Raw genomic sequence first — 12536 nt, 5'->3', positions numbered from 1 at the left:
ACCTCTATATACAGTAGTTAACACAGGATCCACCATTCACAATAGGTGATGTCACAGCTCACCTCCTCCTCCTCCTGTACAATGAGTGATAACACCTCTATATACAGTAGATTACACAGGTCCCATCATTCACAATAGCTGATGGCACAGCTCACCTCCTCCTCCTAACACAATGACCTCTGCACAGAGCATGCGCACAACAGTCCCCAACAAAAGAACAAGCAATCTCCAGACTATTATAACATTTGCTCAAGCAAGAAGGCCACCCCCTGAATCCTGTACCGACGGCGACAATGTACCCCATAAACAGCTCAGAAATAAAGCCTAGATGACACATGGCCTAGAGCTGTCAGCGGTACATCCCTGATCTGTTCCCCGGCTGCGGTTCCTATCACGTGAGGTGCAGGCTGCCGCTCCTGCAGTTCTAGGTGACTGTAGGACAGAGGTGGACGGCCTGTGGATGAGGAATCCCAGTGTTACAGAGAGCGCCTGCCGCCAGCTGTTCGGGTGGACCGCCGCCAGCTGTTCGGGTGGACCGCCGCCAGAGAACGTTTGTAAACATCTCGCCTCGTCTACATAAGTCAATGACATTTATAACTAATTCCAGATCTGCCAGAGAATGGTCGAGGGCTGTGATTACGACATCCGATGTGGTAACTGGATCTCTCCTCCATGAATCTCCTCTTGTTTATAGAGTCTCAAAGCCGACGAGGGCGATTTGATCCGACTTAAAAGCAAACAGATGATGCGGAATAACAGTGAACGTACTAATTGTATCGTCTTGTGTAACAGCAAAATAGAAAACAACTCATGTAAAACGCCACAATATCAAAATTGGAATCTTTGGTGTCTTCACATCAGACCTGGGCTGGGACCTGACAGGTCTAGTGTGGGACACAATCGTTATGCTAAATCGAAGGCTTCGCTTCAATCTTGCATCTGAACTTGAGGTGGTCAAACAATAGGTTACTGCCCTACTATTTGTCTGTAGTAATGATAGACCTCCTTGTGCTTCATTCGTGGTGGGGCAGGACTAGGCATGGCAGCTGCTAGACCAAGGAAAGTCAAGCCAATCTTACATACCTCTCTGCAGTGGTCCATCCTTCCTGCCCTGACCTCAGCATCCAATCTACAAGATGTTCCTGTCATAAATGTGTGACTTTTTGGAAGCTACAACCTTCTCCAAGAACATGCAAAACTCAGCGAAGGGCTTACCAGTGAAGAACGAGATGGGTTACCACCAGTGAAGAACGAGATGGGTTACCAGTGAAGAACGAGATGGCTTCTTAGACTCCGCATGCAAGTTTACTCGATACCAAACCAGTCATGGCATAGAGCTGTCACTATTATCTAGGCGCCAGATTTTGGATACCCCCTATCTGGGACTCATTAAAGTGGGTAATTCTTAACTGTAGCGTTCATGTTTTTCTAAACCTTTACTGTTTGCGCTATTACTTCTGACTTTTCTCTTGCCTCTGATAGTTTGTGAGTGAAGTTCTGAGACCTGCAAAAGAACCACCGCACAAAGGGGTCCCGGGACTGGCATAGGTCCATCCACCAGCTAGAGCCTTGAGACTAGCATAAGGCCCACTACACACCAAGGTCCTAGGCAGGGCCGGCGTCAGCACCCGGCGCACCCGGGCAAGTGCCGGGGCCCTGAGCAGGCAGAGGGGCCCACTGGCGGTCGCACACCCCCCTGAGCTATGGACGGAGGAGAGCGGTGTCAGCGCCCGCCCTTCTCTCCCGCTTGCTCAGGGCCCCGGCAGCTGGATACTTACCTCTCCCCGTGCCTCCGCAGATCAGCTGTCTTCCTGCTCTGCGCTCCCTGTGACGTCTCAGGTCAGAGGGCGCGGTGACGTCTTTACACCGCGCCCTCCCCTGAGCCGTCACAGGGAGCGCTGAGCGGGAAGACGCCGACAACGCTGGAGTTCGGACCCGAGCAGCGGGCAGCAGGTAGCAGGTGAAGAGAAGGGAGGTGAGTATTTGATTTTTTTTTTTAATGTATGGAGGCATGGGGCAGTATAAAGAGAGGGGGGGACATCCTGCATGGGGCATTATAAAGAGAGGGGGGGACATCCTGCATGGGGCATTATAAAGAGAGAGGGAGACATCCTGCATGGGGCATTATAAAGAGAGGGGGGGACATCCTGCATGGGGCATTATAAAGAGGGGGGGGGTGACATCCTGCATGGGGCATTATAAAGAGGGGGGGGGTGACATCCTGCATGGGGCATTATAAAGAGAGGGGGGGACATCCTGCATGGGGCATTATATAGGGAGGTGACATCCTGCATGGGGCATTATAAAGAGAGGGGGGGACATCCTGCATGGGGCATTATAAAGAGGGGGGGGTGACATCCTGCATGGGGCATTATAAGGTGGGGAACAGCCTGCATGGGGCATTATAAAGGGGGGGCAGCCTGCATAGTGCATTATGTGGGGGGGAACAGCCTGCATGGAGCATTATAAGGGGGGGGGCAGCCTATATGGGGCATTATGTGGGGGGGAACAGCCTGCATGGAGCATTAAAAGGGGGGGAACCTGTATGGGGCATTATGTGGGGGGTAACAGCCTGCATGCAGCATTATATGGGGGCCAGTATCCTGTATGGAGCGTTATAAGGGGACCGGTATCCTGTATGGAGCGTTATATGGGGGCCAGTATCCTGTATGGAGTTTTATAAGGGGACCAGTATCCTGTATGGAGCGTTATATGGGGGCCAGTATCCTGTATGGAGCTTTATAAGGGGACCAGTATCCTGTATGGAGCGTTATATGGGGGCCAGTATTCTGTATGGAGCCTTATATGAGGGCCAGTATTCCGTATGGAGCCTTATATGGAGGTCAGTATTCCGTATGGAGCCTTATATGGGGGCCAGTATTCCGTATGGGGCCTAATATGGGGGCCAGTATTCCGTATGGGACCTTATATGGGGGCCAGTATTCCGTATGGGGCCTAATATGGGGGCCAGTATTCCGTATGGGGCCTTATATGGGGGCCAGTATTCCATATGGGGCCTTATATGGGGGCCAGTATTCCGTATGGAGCCTTATATGGGGGCCAGTATTCCGTATGGAGCATTATATGGGGGCCAGTATTCCGTATGGGGCCTTATATGGGGGCCAGTATTCCGTATGGAGCCTTATATGGGGGCCAGTATTCCGTATGGAGCCTTATATGGGGGCCAGTATTCCGTATGGAGCCTTATATGGGGGCCAGTATTGCGTATGGAGCCTTATATGGGGGCCAGTATTCCGTATGGAGCCTTATATGGGGGCCAGTATTCCGTATGGAGCCTTATATGGGGGCCAGTATTCCATATGGAGCCTTATATGGGGGCCAGTATTCTGTATGGAGCTATTGTGGAATTTACAATAGATATCACTCATGTAATGTAAGAAGTGAAATCTTTGCATTGTACTATATATATATTTCTCTGTGGTATCTGTGCATCATGAATCGTGGTATGTGTTAAAGGGGCCCACTGAGACTCTTTCGCCCGGGGCCCAGAAAAACCTGGAGTCGGCCCTGGTCCTAGGACTGGCATAAGACCCACCACAACCCAATCTGGGACTGGAATACAAGACATGACAAAATGCTGAGATATTTGTTTTTTTTTTTACCTCGATAAAAGTACCGAAACGTGTTGTAACAATAAAGAACCATTTTGGAACACAAAAGGCTTACCGCAGCACAGCCCATTGAACGTGATATTGTCCTCTTGTGCTAAAATCCTGGGACTGGCATAAGACCCTTCACACATCGAAGTTCTAAGACTTTCATTAGACCCACCAAGTACATAGCTTGGGTAAAAATCCAGTTGGTGATTATTACTGTTATTACAACTTTTTGAGAAATAGCAGAACATGAGTAATGGTAAAAATAGCCAAAAAATGGCTTAAAGTCATATATGCACCAGCTATAACAATAAAACCACCTGCCTAATATTGTGGCGGTTCTTCTTGTGTTTCCAGCTTTGATCCATCGGTGAATTGACTCCTCAAGATCTCTAAAGGTTTCTCTGTGTGGCATCTATGGATCGTTTAGGTTTTTCCAGCACATCCCACAGATGCTCGATCAGAATGAGATGTGGACAGTGTGGAGATAAGTCATCACCTTGAACTCGTCGTCATGCTCCTAAAACCATTACTTAAAATTTCTACCTTGTGGCATTAGCTTGCTGAAAGAGGTACTGCTAAAAGGGGATACTGCTGCCATGAATGGGGTACTTGTTCTTTACAGTGTTAGGTAGATGGTACGCGTCATATCCACATGATGCCAAGACCCAATATTCCCCATACCAGCTCACTTGCTTCCATTCCTCCCTGGTCCCGTTCTGATTCCCATGAGCCCAATGTTGTCAATTTCAGCAATAGACAGGAATCAGCACCTGAACTCTGACCAGTCTGTGGCTATGAGCCCATACCCCTATCACCAGAGCCCTGGTTGACCTTCCTTGGACTAGTTTTGGTAGATTCTCGTCAGGATCACTCCATGCCGTTTTACAGATGCTCAGAGCCACATGTCTAGCTATCACAATTTGTCAAAGTCGCTAAAATCCTTACACTTGTCTGCTTTTCCTGCTTACAACACATTGTGGCCAATTCATCAAATTCATCAAAGCTTTTACGTCTTAAGAGTGGCTTAAAATCTTTGAAGAGTCACAATATTTTTGCGCAATGTGGAGTTGCGCAAAAATTTTGTTACTTTTGGCGTTTTCACACTACTTTCGATCAGCTTTGCTGAAATGTGCAAAGCGGGTGTGGAGCCAGAAGGGGACGTGGCTTTGTCCCCGTCAAATTCATCAAATCTGCCCGCGTTTTCTACACCAGAAATGCTACTCCAGTTCGTGACTAGAGTAGCATTTCTGGCGCAGCGCATGGAGGCACACGCCACTTACTAGAGGCTCTGAATTCATTAAGTGTCATACGCCTCTTAAATAACTTGGCGCCGTGCACTTTGTCAAGACTGGCGTAGTGCAATCTTGCAATCCGCCAGTCATCATGAATAGTCCCCATTAACTTCAAGAACTCCCCAGACTCCCCATGATAGCATTTGCTTCTGCTCCCTCACATCCTAATGTTATGAAGGAGGCACTTTAAAGCTGCACGACCTGTGGCCATTAAACGACCACCTGGTGGTTGCATGTAAGCTGTAATGCACACGCCCGGGCTGAGCGGCGTGTGCGTGTATATGTAGTGATTCCACTTGACCGTGCCAGAGAGTGAATGCCTGGAGGGGCGTAACTAAGTATTCACCCGATCCGACCAGGGTCGCACGACGGCATACGACGCCAGTGCACCAAGGAGGAACCGAGCAGAGGGACCAGGTGCTACTCCAGGACAGACCCCGGACACGGCTGTTGACCCACACAGGGGAATACAGGAACAGACGGGTTAGGCTGGCACACAGACTGGTGGGTATAGGCAGGCACGACTGGTATGCAGGCAGGCGGGTATGCAGGCAGGGGGGTACAGGCAAGCACGGCTAGAGTGCAGACAGGGAGGCACTAGCAGGTTGGAACACTGGCGGGATAGGACCCAGTACACACTGGGACTCAGGAACAGAACCACAGATGTGGCGGACAAACACAGCAGAGTGAGGCCGCCCAGAGTGGTGAGCGAGAGCAGGGCAAGACGAGACCGCCTAGAGCGGTGAGCGAGAGTAGAGCAGGACGAGGCCGCCTAGAGCGGTGAGCGAGAGTAGAGCAGGACAAGGCCGCCTGGAGCGGTGAGCGAGAGTAGAGCAGGACGAGGCCGCCTGGAGCGGTGAGCGAGAGTAGAGCAGGACGAGGCCGCCTGGAGCGGTGAGCAAGAGTAGAGCAGGACGAGGCCGCCTGGAGCGGTGAGCAAGAGTAGAGCAGGACGAGGCCGCCTGGAGCGGTGAGTAAGAGTAGAGCAGGACGAGGCCGCCTGGAGTGGCGAGCAAGAGTAGAGCAGGACGAGGCCGCCTGGAGCGGCGAGCAAGAGTAGAGCAGGACGAGGCCGCCTGGAGCGGCGAGCAAGAGTAGAGCAGGACGAGGCCGCCTGGAGCGGCGAGCAAGAGTAGAGCAGGACGAGGCCGCCTGGAGCGGCGAGCAAGAGTAGAGCAGGACGAGGCCGCCTGGAGCGGCGAGCAAGAGTAGAGCAGGACGAGGCCGCCTGGAGCGGCGAGCAAGAGTAGAGCATGACGAGGCCGCCTGGAGCGGCGAGCAAGAGTAGAGCAGGACGAGACTGCCGGAGCGGCGAGCAAAGGGTCAGAGCAGAGCGAGACTGCCGGAGCAGCGAGCAAAGGGTCAGAGCAGAGCGAGACTGCCGGAGCAGCGAGCAAAGGGTCAGAGCAGAGCGAGACTGCCGGAGCAGTGAGCAAAGGGTCAGAGCAGAGCGAGACTGCCGGAGCAGCGAGCAAAGGGTCAGAGCAGAGCGAGACTACCGGAGCAGCGAGCAAAGGGTCAGAGCAGAGCGAGACTGCCGGAGCAGCGAGCAAAGGGTCAGAGCAGAGCGAGACTGCCAGAGCAGCGAGCAAAGGGTCAGAGCAGGGCGAAAACCGCAGGAGCGGAGAGCGAGGGAGGGCAGAGGGGACAGGGCTCTGTTCACACGGAACAAACAGGAAGGGAAAGGCAGAACCAGATACCCACAGGATACTTGCAGTGAAGTAGCGAGTGGACCACAAACTCCCAAACGGAAGTATAGTGACAACGAACAGGAGTTAGGTACGAGTTCAGACTCTGCAGAAAAAGGAAAGGTACGGACATAGAGAAACACAGGAAACAGGCTAGAAGAGTATACAGACAAGAACTGACACAGTAGCAAGATACAGGAGCGGGTCTAGGTATGCAGCCCCTAGAAGGCGGGAGGAACAGGCTAGGAGCGTGTTCAGACAGGACAGACAAGATACGGGAGCGGGTCTAGGTATGCGGCCCCTAGAAGGCAGAACGAACAGGCTAGGAGCATGTTCAGACAGGCCTGGAAATACAGCCTCCAGGAAAGGCAGGCAAGCAAACACAGAAAGGGACCTGGCACATTCAGAGTGAAAGAGCACACTGAATGAAACACAATGCTCAGGCAGGGATTCATTGGAGCAGCTGGGTTAAATACCAGGTGACAGACTGCAATAGGCTGAGGACGCACAAGGGGTGTGCCCGCAGCAGGTACAAGAATCAGGAAGTGATCGGGCGCCTCCCTTAAGCAGCAGAAGCAGAGGCAAGCAGACAGCATGGAGGGAAGCCAGGCTAGCAGACTGGACTAGAGATCAAGTGCGCGCTCTTGCACAGTGGGAGATGGACCACTATGCAAGGACGCCGCCAGGTATGTTACATAAGCCAATCGGCGGCCATTTACTAGCCTGTTTAAACAGGCCGACCATGCTTCCCATGTGCACAAACAATTGGTAATAGATGATTCAGTACTCATAGACTGTCCCTGATCTCGGCAGCATGTCTCGTGCTGCTGATAACTATGTTTTAACCAAAACATATAAATGCACCCACCCTCACAGCTCTTCACACTTGCCTTAGGGCTCGTGCGACGTTTTCAGTCCTAATGTGATCCAACAAAATATCAGATCGTACTCAGACCAATGTTATGCTATAGGGCTGTGCACATCTAAGATTTTTTCCTCGGATTGAGTCTGTAGACACAGTCTACTATGTCTAAGTGTCCGCCTCCAGTAGGCTTATATGCCTGAAGATGATGCATGACAAATTACATGGTGACTCTGTAGGCACCATTATAGTCAATGGCCCCGTCGGCGCATCCCCCCGAATCCTGTTTTGGGGTGCGTTAGGACGCAATTCCCCGACAGGACCACTGAACGTGGGCAAGAACGCAATGCTAAAGGGGCCTTACCTTATAATAGGCTGGGGCTACACTGCAATTTTGGCCACAGCACAAGTCGCACGGCCAAAGCTTGCAAGGTCTCGCTACTGTATCAGAGCGTAATATAAATAAATGGGGAAAAATTGCAACCCTGAGTGTCCTGCAACCCCCAACAAGCAAGTCGCAAAAATCCAACTGGGTCGGATTTTTGGCAACTTGCTGGTTGTATTCACAGGACCCTGCAACTTCATTCACTTGAGTTGCGTTGCAATGTAGCAGCGACACCTAAAGAACGTTGGGCCACTGTTCTGGTGTCGTGGCCAAAGTTGACGTTTAGCCCCAGCCTAAACTTCTCTGGTTTCATTTAAATGGAGCTGGGGGTTCTCATTATGAACCATCCGGAGAAGCCGGCGCCCGGCATACACTGCTAACCTATGCCTTTCATTATAATCCGCCTCTTCGTTATAATCGGTGGTTATAAATATCGCTCGTCTCACCAGGCAAACAATGATTAGGGTTTAACTCGACATCACAGTCATTTAGGTAATAAAGCAATCTGTCCCCAGTAAAGTCACACTGCACGCTCTTTGATTCTCCAGTCCTTCAGAACAAGTTACTGCTCAGGGTTTAGCTTCCTTCATAAAACTTCCACCGGTTAAGTTTTTGATTGACGTCAATAAAGAAATATAGAGAACGTCATCCACAAAGGTCATGACATTACTGGAGGAGAACAGGAATGGTGAAGATTCTGCTAACAGCTGAAGTTTCTACGAGGTTTCATCTGACGAAGGAAGGATCCACATCAAAAAACAGACGTGCCGATAAGTGGGGCTATCCTGCGAATCATTCACTACATATGAATAGTTCCACAGAGCTCTATGCATCTCACTAATCGGTGGACTTTTGTGAATTTCCAAGCTGTCAGGGCACAGATATGCTATAAAAAAACATCATTGGCTGGTACTATAGTCACTGGCACTGTTAAGGTTGCGCCACCGAGTGGTTGGCATTAATGGTGGGGAACTGTGGCTCGCACTAATAGGGGCACTGTGTGGCTGGAGAAGCAGTGTTCATATGTTGTTGTAACACTGGTGGGTGTGGACCCACTGTGCCACCGGCTGGGCTTACCTTGGAGGGCCGTGACTACCTGATATTCGCTAGAGCTTCTGGTGGTGAGGATAGGCTTTGCTGCCAGTACCAATCCAGGGCAGTCCCCGGATTTGCAGCAGCTTACTGGAAGGTTAGAGGCGCAGGTACGAGGTACAGAAGGACGAGACAGAGGCATAGTCAGATGGCCCGAAGTCGAGGCAGGCAGCACAGGATCAGTAAACGTAGACGAGGTCAGTAGCGGAGAGGTCAGGCGGGAAGGGTAAACAAGCCGGGTCATTAACAGATAGCGGAATACAGAGGAACACATGAACAGGTACTATCAGGATAGGAACCAACGTTAGGGCAGGGAGTGGTTGGAGGAGCTTCCTAATAAAGGACCTGCTAGCACGGGATAGGCCAGGGAAGCTAATTTCTACAGGACACAGCAGGGTTAAATTCCTGCAGAGACCCCCTTAAGGCTTAAAGAAGTTGTCCACTACTTTTACGTTGTATCCGTAGGATAGGGCATCAATGTATGATCGGCCGGGGTCCCACACGCGGCACCCCCACCGATCACCTGTTACTGGTGTCTGCGGCGGCCGCTGGCCGGAAGTGCTCGCCTGCGGGGCTCCACCGTTAAGTGGTAGTGGCCGCCGCGGTATACTGCACATCCGCCTCCCATTCAATTGAATCCTACGGATAGGGCATCAATGTAAAAGTAGTGGACAACCCCTTTAATGAATTCCACTTGCACATGCAGCAGTGCTGCAAGAAGCAGAGTAGCGGGGCGGCCTGATGCGGGGGGAAACCGCACGGTGAGTAGAGGGGCACTGAGGAGACATGCGAGTTATCGCCGCGACAGTTGTTATATAGAAGGCGGAGGCGAAATATATGTTATATATAGAAGGCGGAGACTCGGTGCTGGACCAAGGGAGGGTTAGTAAAGTGCATTTTGTTTTATAAAGCAAACTGCAGCTGGAGTACAGAGCTTCAGAAACCCCAAAAAAACATTTAGGACTCAATACAACAAAATCTTAAGACTCACTTATGTTTTGATGTACCAAGAGGGTCAGAAAGTGCAAAGTAAATGGTTTGGTTAGAAAGTGGTGGTCTCATCAAATAGGGCCAGGAAGTATAGATGGAGGGGTCTTCCAAAAGAGGTGGTCTTTGGATGAAGTTTCACGGTTTCTTTTTGTGCTCCACACTTTCATAAAAATGGTCCAAATGTTCGTTTTCTGTAGTCATTATTGTTGCATTGATAGCCAAGAATGTTCCTGCTACGACAATTTATAAGCAACGGAAAAATGTTGTCACATGTATCATAATTTTGCGCACAAATATCCATATATAATGATATTTAACACAAATGTTCTTTTAAAAAATAAATATAAGGATTCTCAAATTATGGAGAAAGCTATGCATTCTCAGCCACCTTAACTTCACCTACCTTGACTGGTCACTGTTAAGTTCTGCTACCAGAGCTAAGGAAAGAGAGGAGATCTGTCCCTACGATAGAACTCAGCTTTATCCCTACGATGTAACAGGGGACCTGATCCTGCGATCAGACCTGCTAAAGTCCTAAGCTAGTCTGTACGGAGACCTATAGATGTTGGGAAGGAATCCCTACAAGTACTAAGGACTGGGAGGAAAATGGGACACCTCCTAACAGAAATAGTAGCAGACAGACAAACAAACAAAATATATAGAACACTGAGGTCCGTAGACCAAGCAAACTAACAGAGTTAGATACAGAGCACAGGCTAGCTAGAAAGTAGTTATACAATGAAGTCCAGCAAAGCCAGAAGGGCGGAGCAGGATTAAATAGGCCAACAAGGTCATGTGACCAGCAAAGGAAAAAACCTAAGAGCAAGGTTCTAACAGTACCCCCCCTTCTAAGAGGATCCTCCGGATCCCCTAGGACCAGGCTTATCAGGAAATCTCCTGTGAAACGCTCTGATAAGTCTGGACGCGGAAACATCATCTGACCTCACCCAAGAGTTATCCTCGGGTCCGAAACCTTTCCAGGCCACAAGATACTGCAAACTACCTCTATACCGTCTAGAGTTAAGGATGCGAGAAATTTCATATTCCCCGTCCTCCACCACCGGAGGAACAGAGGCAGAGGCGTCACCATCCGACACAACAGCTTTTTTTAACAGAGAGACATGAAATACCGGATTAATTCTCCAGGAGGTAGGAACCTCCAACCTAACAGCAGATTGGTTGACAACCTGAAGCACCTTAAAGGGCCCTACAAACTTGGGACCCAATTTCTTAGAAGGAATCCTCAACCGCAGATTCCTAGAGGACAACCAAACCATGTCACCAACAGCGAACAAAACCTCCTGTCGTTTCCTATCAAAGTAGTCTTTAGATTTTCTGTTGGCCTCCTGAAGATTACCACGCACATCCGTCCAAACTCTCTCCAAATCACCGGAAAAATTCTCCTCCTCAGGCACGGCAGATCCCAACTTGGATAACGACCCAAACGACGGATGTCTCCCAGAACAACAAAAAAAAAGGCGAACAACCAGCAGAAGAAGATGTATGATTGTTCAGAGCAAATTCAGCAAGTGGCAGAAACTCAGACCACCCCTCTTGATTGTCTGCCACAAAACAACGCAAGAACTGCTCAACATCCTGGTTTTTCCTTTCTGTCTGGCCATTAGATTCAGGATGATATCCGGACGAGAACGATAAATGAACTCCCAACATGTCACAAAAGGCACGCCAAAAACGAGCCACGAACTGAGGACCCCTATCAGAAACAATGTCAGTAGGAACGCCATGAAGTCTGACAATTTCCTTGACAAAGGCCTTAGCGAGAGTTTTAGCGCAGGGCAGTTTGACGAAGGGAACCAAGTGACACATCTTGCTAAAACGGTCCACGACCACCCAGATGACAGTAAAACCCTCAGAGGGGGGAAGGTCAGTTATAAAGTCCATAGCCAAATGTGTCCAAGGAGCACTGGGAACCTCCAAAGGACAAAGCAACCCCGCAGCAGGAGTATGTGAGGACTTAGATCTAGCACATATAGTACATTGACGCACCCACTTAATGACTTCCTTCTGCCATCCAGGCCACCAAAAACTGCGACCCACCAGTCTCTTGGTCTCAGAGATTCCGGGATGACCTGCCAACCGAGATTCGTGACACTCAACAAACAAATCTCTCCTAAAGGTCCCAGGCACAAACAACCTCCCATGAGGAGTGTTAGATGGGGCATTCTCCTGTGCTTTAAGAATCTCATCTTCCAAAACGGGGTCCAAAGCAGCTATCACAACACCTTCTTGTAAAATGTTCTCCTCTTTCTCAGCACCGACTATGGGAGAAAAACTGCGAGACAAGGCATCCGCCTTAACATTCTTAGTACCAGGGATGTAAGTAACGGAGAAATTAAACCGCGAGAAAAACAGTGCCCACCTAGCCTGACGGGCATTCAGGCGCTTGGCAGCATCAAGATATATCAGATTTTTATGATCCGTAAGAACCTGAACGGGAAATTCCGCACCTTCCAAGAAGTGGCGCCAGTGTTCAAATGCGAGTTTAATAGCCAATAATTCCCGATTACCAATATCGTAATTCAGTTCAGTCTCCGAAAATTTTTTTGAAAAAAAGGCACAGGGATGTAATCCATCCCCGTTATCCTG

This window comes from Phyllobates terribilis, unplaced genomic scaffold, assembly GCF_046119375.1.
Source record: "Phyllobates terribilis strain yellow unplaced genomic scaffold, ASM4611937v1 Scaffold_2__4_contigs__length_985480577, whole genome shotgun sequence".
In the NCBI taxonomy this organism is placed as follows: domain Eukaryota; kingdom Metazoa; phylum Chordata; class Amphibia; order Anura; family Dendrobatidae; genus Phyllobates; species Phyllobates terribilis.
The sequence above is the reverse complement of the archived record's forward strand: the minus strand, read 5'-3'. Positions refer to the sequence as shown.